Consider the following 9,896-nt stretch of genomic DNA (forward strand, 5'->3'; position numbering starts at 1 on the left):
AAGGGGATAGGTACAAGAAAGGGAAAGCTAGTTGGTGGCTATGGCAAGTTTATCCTTAGAGGCAATCCAGTGCAGGATGCCAGCAAAGTCTTATGCCTTGTATCATAAAGAACAATGGCTAAAATTCCAAATTAAGACTTTAGCACAGAGAGGCACTGTTCCTTTCCAAGACAACAAGAAATTCGTTCATCTCTATGATCAAAGCACCCTGGAAGATAGAGCGAAAATGTCTGAGTTTTACCTACACAACTTGGCCTTCACATATTTAAATGTGTGGGACCCAAATTCAAAACTAGGGGACTTGCAATTGATGGCCTTAGCATCATGGATGAATGATGAGGAGGAAAGAGTTGTAGAGATGAAAAAGGTAATGGCGATAGAAGAGATAGAACCCCTCATGATAAGAGCTAAGCAATCTAACCCAATGGTTGTCATCAACACCCACAACCTGATTGTAAATGACACTAAGCTTGCACTTAGGTACCTTGCTGCCCAATAGAAAGAAGTCACAAACTTTGAAGACATGTTCAGGCTGTTAGGAGATGATATCATGCAAGCTTTCCAAAGGAGATGGGACACCTTGCCTTACAAACTGAAAATCAAATAATACCATTCTCCTTTGAGAATGAGAGAGGCACTAAACAGAACACCCATGTACAAGAAAGCTCTACAAAGACTCAAAGTCAATTGGATTGGCTTGAGACTCATTCCACCACTGCTCTTAGGAATGTTGGAAGGAAGGAAAGAAGAGGAAGAAAGAAAGTAGTGGGAAGAGATAGAGAGGAAGGTAGGATTTTATTCACAGGAAGAAGAAACTACAACAGAAGCATGGGATGTCAGGGAGGCCACCAGAGCAATGAAGGACATGGATATAGATTGAGTTGCTTAGAGGATGAGCAACACTTTCAGTAGGGGGTGATGATGAGCCTCATCATTGGGTAACTATATGGACCTTAATACACCTCCAAGCTTATTAAAATCAACTCTTCTCATAATTCCTTACATATTTTAATTATATTTTTCTTAATGAGATGAGTAAAAGTAAGATGTTATGTCTAGTGGTCTAATGTGCATTGATTGCAGGTTTTTGAGAACAAATAATGGAAATTTTGGCTAGTTAAGAGCAGAAACTAAAATGAGACAAGGAGGAGAGATTGTAAGAGATAGATCCTCCTCATTTAATCCTCACTCATTCAAATATTCCTCCTTCAAATCACACTAGCTCGGAGTTGCAAGCAGTCGAGTCATGAAGGTGAAAAGGCAGTCAAGCCAGTGACAGTTAAGAGTCGTTTCATCTTGAGTTTGGGAGCCAAGCCTCCCTAGATTTAAGGAAGTCATTGGAGACTTCAATTGTATAAATAAGAAGGCCTAGAGCTTCATTAGGATTCAATTTTTTTTATGTAAGATCACTAAGCATTTTCGAGTTCGAGACTTGTGGAAGACATTGTTATGTAATTTTTCTGATATGATAATGAGAATGAGCATTTCCTTGATCCAGCACTGAGTTGACTAAGAGGGCTGAAGCTCTTGGGTTAGGGCCCAACCCTAGCATCAAAGACTCCTCTTCTTGTACTTGTATGCTTATTTGATTTCATAGATTAATGGTTGAATTGGTTTTAGCATTATTTCATTGCAAGTAGTTGTGAATTTGGATTAGTTTGCTTCCATTTGTTCCTTAATTTAGCAATAGCTTAGAAAGATAAAGGAATACCAAAAAGCTATTAGCAGGTGGACATGGCCTCACTCCTCCCTTCAGGGACCATGGTTTGAGGAAAGAACTTCTACGCAGCCCCAAAATGACAGAATTCTGTTTTCTCATGGAATTTAGGGTTTTCTACTACTTAGGCCAACATCTTTTCAGTTTTCAAGAATAGGATTCAATTGTCATCTCTGATATCTTTAGCCTTGTATTAGATATCATAGTGTTTCACATAATTCCGCAAGTATTTCCATGCATGAGCTAGGCAACTAGATAATGAGACTATATTTTCTTTAGTTGATTGAAAATCTTTCTTATTTGACATGATTCGTAGATAAATGCGAGCGATTGATGTAGTGCAGGATTTCCAACAGTGCAGGGAGATCTCATGACCAACAACCCCATCCTAACCTCATCCATCCATGATCATCACTTTTTCCACTAAGTCCCTCAAACAATTCATCCTTCCATATGAACAACTTTCCAAGTTTGTTGAGCAAATCCAACCATCTTACAAACTCTGTTTTGAGCTCTGAAGAAGTCTTAGTCACTCCCTTCCTTTATTTCTACCACCATTCACCTTCCCTAAGCCCTACACCACCTTCCAAATCACTCCTATTGCTATCGGTCGGATCTTGTAGGAGCATTAGAACATCTTGTAGGAAGAATTAGGACGACCTGTAGTGGCCTGTTTTAAGGCCGAATTGTGAAAAAGCATCTAGGAAGACAAGAGAAGACCCCTACTTGCCTCTTAAGCCATCTGACCTTTCACCACCATCTCTAACCTACCTTCCACATCACCAAGAGGATTTAGCATTCATATTTTTCACACAAAAAGGAAAAAAGAGTTATTATGTTCATTCACATGCATAGCAGTAGAGTGTTTGGTTATTTCATATTTCATGCCTAGGACAGTATGATTAGATACATGTTAACATAGCATTCTTTTGAAGCAAATTCTCGTAGAAATTAGTTATATGAGTGGTGTGTTTAAGCATTTGATTTCAGTCTTTCCTTACTACAATAGACAAGATTCTAGTTAGTGCAAATTTCCCTTTTCCTCATTGGTAATCAAGCTTCTTCTAAATCAATAGAAGGCTAGTTTGAGAAACCATAGTGGTATATCACCAGCTTAGCAGTGAAAAAGAGTGGACCCATCACGTCTACTTGCATATACAGCAATGTCACCTCCAATTTTGTACGAACCTCGGGTTGATAAAGTAAAGTTGGTAGCCCCAGGAGTTGCAACATTCTTGCTGCAATATTGGTGCTCATCATGGTGGAAACATGCTTTGGTATCATTACTGCATTTTTCTTCATCTGATTCCTTCCACATTATTGGCCTGCGGGTTACACTTGTATTGGATTGATGTAGGATCCCTTAATGACTACCTTCCAGCAGATCTTTTCCCATTGACTCCAACTCATTGCTATGGAAATAAGATCTAGAGTCCTTTTTCAGTACCTTAGGGTTTGCAGTCGTTAGTGACAGAATCCTTCACTATCGACAATGAGAATACATCAATGGCTCCTTATTGATAGATCCTCTCAAGTGTTCGACTTCAACTCATTTATTTGCACTTGTTAGATTATACTGGGGTACCTTCACTCTCATCATTATTATCGGTGAGATGTCCCGCGTTTGTTAACGGTATACATCAATGGCCGACAATCAAACGATTTCTCACATGGTCGACTTCAGCTCATTTATTCCCATAGTGTAGAAATGTACCATGGTGGTCGGTGAAGACCTCGGGTTGCATCAAAATTTCATGGTTCACTTGTCAGTCCCTCCAGTTTGCTGCTAGTGACACCATCCACCTTATATGTTGCAGTTCATCACAACAACATCCTATATGTTGGCACCCGAGTTGCATGCAATACCATTATTCCAATTTTTTACTTCGTACTTTTTAGGATCATTTATATGACCTCAGTGATCAGATATCTACTTCAGCATCATTGATCAGTTCTTCTATATGTGATATAGTGACATGGCCTTGATATGTACTTTTGCAGCTATGATCAGATGATCCACTATGTATTTCTCAGTTTCCTTTTGTACTTGTATACATATTGGATCTGATCTACACTTGATATGCGAACATGCTTTACTATCTCTGAGCATGGGTATGCCCACCTCTGACATGATCTTTCTTTCTGATCTATCCCACTGGTTTGGCAGGCTGGAATCTAGTGATCTCCTCCCAGTTCCTCGCATGATTCTTTCTTTACACTTAACACATTTCAACCATCATGTACCTTGTCTGAACTCATATATTAGGGGGCATCTTTTATAGCATCATTTACCACCTTTATATACTTGATGCTCTGAGTCATGGACTTGGGCAACCCTTTCCCTTCAAACTTGGTCCAATTATTAAAAAACATTATTTTAAATTCCATACGCGACTCTGCCCTTCAAAAAATGCATGCACACATGGGTTCAGCTATACCCAACCCACGTATATGATTTAAAATATGAAAAAAATATAAAATCCCTATTTTTTGGGTAGGGTTTATAGGTTACACCGAAAGCCTACCTACAGGATCCTGTGGCCTAACTATATCCCAACTGAAAAAATTGTTTTTAGGTGATATAAATACACCTCATGGGGAAGGCCTAAGGGGAGAGAATGATAGGATATTGATATTATATCAAATTAGTCCTTGATCAAGTCGAATTTTGTGCCTCCTGCACTCCCAGCTATAGGAAACTCCTATTTCCTCATTGTGATGTCCATCTCTTTTATATGGCATCCATGTGTATGCATTTGAAAGAGGATTGTTGAGGCTTGGGCTGGACAGGTCCGAAGGAAGGTTTCTCTTGGAGCCATGGAAGAATCAGGTTGTATTCTTCCACATTCTTTTGCATTCATCATTAAAGAATCTCTATCTTATTCTTGATGTTATGATCTTAATGTTGGAAATAATACTGAGAGGGGGGGTGAATCAGTATTAGCAAATCAATAATTTTTCATTTCCATAATCGGATTCATATACGCTACTTCAATTAATGGAACTCACGTGTATACGCAACTGTGTTTAAGGAAACTAGTGTATATCCTGCAAAATTATGATTCAGTTAATTCATCATATGTTGATCTTTAATCAATGCATCGGAACCATATAAATAGTAACCAGGTGCAGTAAAAATAGGACAGACAGTCACACACATGAACACAAGATATAAGGTGGAAACCCAATGTGGGTGAAAACCACATGTTGCAATCATCTCTATCTTCTTTTTAAATTAGAAACTTCTTTTTACAATTTTTGTATTGGTGCAATCGTATACCAGTACGCAGGCTTCTACCTGCAGAAGGCTACAGCCTTCTCTCGTTCTCTAGTTTCTTTTGGAAGGGAGCTACAACCCCCTAGCTCTTGTACTAGCTAATATGTTTACTAGTACGTAGGTATCGCCCTATAGAAGGCTACAACCTTCTCTTTTCTTCCAAGGACTACGTTTCATAAATTTTCAGACTGGATCCATTAATAGTATCATTCAATCATCAAATCAACCAATCTCCTTTGCACCAACCACAACTGAATCAATCAATCACTTTGACAACCTTTTAATCTGATCTTTCATAATGCTGTAACCAGAATATAGTAACCAGAACCCAGAACACTATGTACAGATCTGCAAATCAAATTCAAGATGTATATGTTGTTTTGATATGCAGAAGCAGTGTGTATACGTGCCTTTTCTAAAATGAACCTACGTACAGATCTGTAAATTATGATTTAAACTTTACAACAATTCTAGACTTCAGTTATACCCACATCATCATATTTACAGACTACAACATGTGCTAGTTATTTAGATAAATGATCAAATCACATAAAGATACTTCACTTCAAGCCTTAAGATCTTGAACCATTATTAGATCTTATCCTTTATCAAGCGCTAAGGTTCATCCTTGGTTCAGATCTAGCTATGCACCATAACCCAATAACCTGTATACTAGATCTTGCTCTTCATCAGATATTCAATACTTGAGTGCCTTTGCCTAATGATCTTCTCCTCCTTTTATAGTCTTAGGCCTTACTCAATACCATGGACCAAAAACCACTTAGGACCAATACCTTGGACCAAATACCTGGGGTCAACACTTCGGACCAGATACCTTGGACCAATACCATGGACCAAAACTTAGTTTTCCAACATGTACGCACCTTTCCTTCTGTGAAAGTGCATGTGTACGTTATACACCCCTTTTGGTCTGCTAACCCATTTTTACACGCAGCTTGGTCAGTGGGGAACCAGAGTATACCTCTCTTTTCTTCATTCTGTGAGTCTGAACTGTGATCTGTCATCTGAGTGAGTTGCCATCAAGGACAAAACCTGTGTCATAGTGCCAAATTTGTGGCATAATGCCAAAAATCTCCCCCTCTGGACTTGATGGCAACCCTAACTCACTCTCCCTCTTTATCATCAAGGGCAAAGGGTTATGCTCCCCCTGAGTACATGCTGAATTCTCTGATATGCTGAAGTGTGTTGATTGAGCTCCATGATCGAGTCCATGCTCCCCCTGAATATAAGCAAGGTCTGCAAAAAGATGTTCTAAAAGAAGAACATGACTCTATACATACATCATAAATGACCTTCCTATCACCAATGACTCATACATACATCCATCTCCCAACCAAGTGGGGATATACCAATTGTTTATACATGTCAAAACAAGAACATTACATCATCCATCACATGCATAGTGGGGTAACAAAATAGGTTGTTTCATGATTAAAAGATATACATGATGAAGACCAAATATCTGAGACAAGACCATGATAGTCATCAGCAACTATTATTAGCACCATCTGTTAATCAGCATCCAGATCAACAACCATGATCTCCCCCTGAACTATTCCACCTGACTCAAAAACAATCGTGTGAATTTGTACTAAGATATTCTAAGATAATGCCAACAATGCATTATTAGAAGTATATGCTCCCCTTGAACCTATGCCAGATGATCATTGTCAAATCTGATCATTTCATATAGTAGAAGAGTTATCAAGGCATTATCATTAATCAGATATACATAAAGTTATCAACAACTTATGAGAGCCAACATATTTCCACATGTCATCCACAGACTGTAACCATCATCAAGCAGAGCAGATAATTCACATAGCCATATCAGACCCCTTTCATCCTAAGTCTGGCCTAGTGATTTTCATCAAACCAACATATACGCGATTGTATCCATAGAAACCAACGTATGTATGTGACTATGCTTCATGAAACTCACATACAACCACCTTTCTCTTAAACATATAAGTTTTAATAGTAGGATGATGCATCAACTACTCCCAACTTCTATCTGAGATATTCAAATGTCTCTCTAGGCAGTGGTTTGGTGAATATATCAGCAACCTGGTCTTTGGAGGGAACATACTCCAATTTGACCTTTTGTTCAAGCACTTGTTCACATAGAAAATGATATTTGATGGGCATGTGCTTGGTCTTGGAATGCATGACTGGATTCTTTGAAATATTGATGGCACTTGTATTATCACATAGAATGGGGATGGGTGGAGTACATGTGATCTGAATTTCTTGCAATGCTTGCATCATCTAAAGGAGTTGTGTGCAGCAAGATGCAACAACCACATATTCTGCTTCAGCTGTAGATAATGCAATTGAACTTTGTTTCTTGCTAAACCAAGACACTAATCTGGAACCCATATAGAATGCACCACCACTAGTGCTTTTTCTGTCATCAACGCTTCCTGCCCAATCTGCATCTGTATATGCATGAAGTGTAAGATTTGTATCTCTAGGATACCATAAACCAAAATTTTGTGTCCCTTGAAGATATTTGAAAATCTTTTTGACTACCTGAAGGTGTGATTCCTTTGGATTTGCTTGGAATCTTCCAACTATTCCTACTGCATGTGTGATATCTGGTCAGGTACCTGTTAGATAAAGCAGACTACCAATCATGGATCTGTAGGTTGGTTGATGTAATGCTACTGATTCATCATTTGAACTGAGACTGCATCATGTTACCATTCGAGTACAGACTGGTTTAGAATCTTCCATGCTATATTTTTTTAAGATCTGTTTGATATATATGGTTTGTGACAGAAAAATACCATCTTTATTTTGTTGAACTTGTAGACCAAGAAAATGTGTAAGCTCACCAAGCAGGGACATTTCAAATTCCTGCTGCACTACCGAAGAAAAATTCTGACTCATGGCTTCTTCATTGCTACCAAAAATGATATCATCAACATACACAACAAGTATTAGCAATTTATTATTGTCAATCTTTGTATATAGATTGCTATCAACTAATCCTTTTGAAAAACCTTGTTGATGGAGATATTTTTCAAGACGGTAGTAGCAGGCCCTTGGAGCTTGTTTTAGACCATAGAGAGATTTTCTAAGTCTGCATACAAGTTTTGCATCATTTCCAAGAATGAATCCGTCTGGTTTCTCAATATAGAATTCTTCTTCTAATTCTCCATTAAGAAAGGCAGATTTTACGTCCATTTGGTATACTTTGAATTTTTGAAAACTAGAAAGAGCAAGGAACATTCTCATGGTTTCAAGTCCTAGCAACAGGTGCAAAAGTTTCTTCAAAATCTATACCTTCTTGTTGAGCATATCCTTTACAAACAAGTCTAGCCTTGTTTCTAATAACTTATCCATTTTAGTTCAGCTTGTTTTTGAATATCCATTTAGTTCCTATTATATTATTATCATGAGGTCTAGGAACTAATTCCCAAATATTATTCTTTTCAATTTGCTCAAGTTCTTCATTCATGGCCTTGACCCAACATTCATCTTTGCATGCTTCATTTACATTTTGAGGTTTGGTGGAGGAAAGCAATGCTAGATAGCTTGAAGCTTCTATAATAGTTCTTCTTGTGTACACACCTGCCTCTTTCTGTCCCAAAATTTGAGTCTCTGGATGACCATTTTTTGAACAATTCTATTCATCCTTTCTACCACTCCATTTTGCTGAGGAGTCCTTGCAGTGGAGAATTGCCTTTTATTCCATGTTCTTCACAAAAGTCAAAGAATTCATCCGAGGTAAATTCCCCTCCTTGATTAGATCTGAGGCATTTGATTTTGTGATCTGATTCATTTTCAACCAAGGCTTTGAAGGCTTTGAATTTTTCAAATGCTTCATCTTTATGCTTTAAAAGTCCTATCCAACACATTCTGGAAAAATCATCAATGAACAATATAAAGTATTCTTCTCCACGAGGTGACTTTTTCCTTGATGGTTCACATAAATCAGTATGAACAAGTTCTAGAGGCTTACTAGCTAATCCTTCCTTTTCAGGGAAGTGTGCTTTGGTTTGCTTACCAAATTGACATGATTTTCATATTGTATTTTTTGGGATGTTGATAATAGGAAGATCACGAACAGCCTAGAATCTGCATGCTTTTCTTATTTGAGAGAAGCTTAGTTGCCCCAACCTTTTGTGCCATAGCCATTGTTCATCAGTTTTGCTTAGATAGCATTGTTGTTGTCCTCCGTTGAGTATGTATAAGTTGTTTGGAGTTCTTATACCTTTGATCATGGTTTCTCCTGTATCAAGCTCACAAACAACACATCCATTTGATCGAAATACTACTTCATTTCCTTGATCACACATTTGACTGACACTCAACAGGTTATGCTTTAGACCATCAACATACATAACGTTCCTAGCTTTAACTTTTTCTTTTAAGAGAACAGAACCTTTACCTTTTATGACAGCAGGACACTGGACTGTCATTTCCAAATGAGACCTTCTTTTCCTTTTCTAAGGCATTATATGACTGAAGTTTTTCTTTGTCACCTGTCATATGTTTTGAGCATCCACTGTTGATGTACCAATGATTTTCTTGTCCTTCTGCATACAAGGCTATAACACATCTTTCTGTTTGTGGTTCTTTCTTTCTCCATATTTTGGGACTTAGTGAAGTTTTCTCCTTCTAAGATGTTTTCCAAAATTGAAGTTTGCTCCTTCTGAGATGTTTGCCGAAATTTACTCCTGCATTCAGATTCTTCATGACCAAAGTTGTTGCAGATAGAGCATTCTATTTCATTTTCAAGAAGATGAAAGTTATTGTAGGTCTGTTTCATGATCTCTGTCACATTCCTTTGATTTCGAGCTTCTCTAGTCATGGTGGTCTTGTAAGAAACACATTGAGCAATGTTGTGTCCAAAGTTATGACATGAAAACCATT

Source organism: Pinus tabuliformis, chromosome 3_2 (assembly GCF_031772625.1).
Source record: "Pinus tabuliformis cultivar Carrire ecotype Pingquan chromosome 3_2, CPIR1, whole genome shotgun sequence".
Classification (NCBI taxonomy): Eukaryota; Viridiplantae; Streptophyta; class Pinopsida; order Pinales; family Pinaceae; genus Pinus; species Pinus tabuliformis.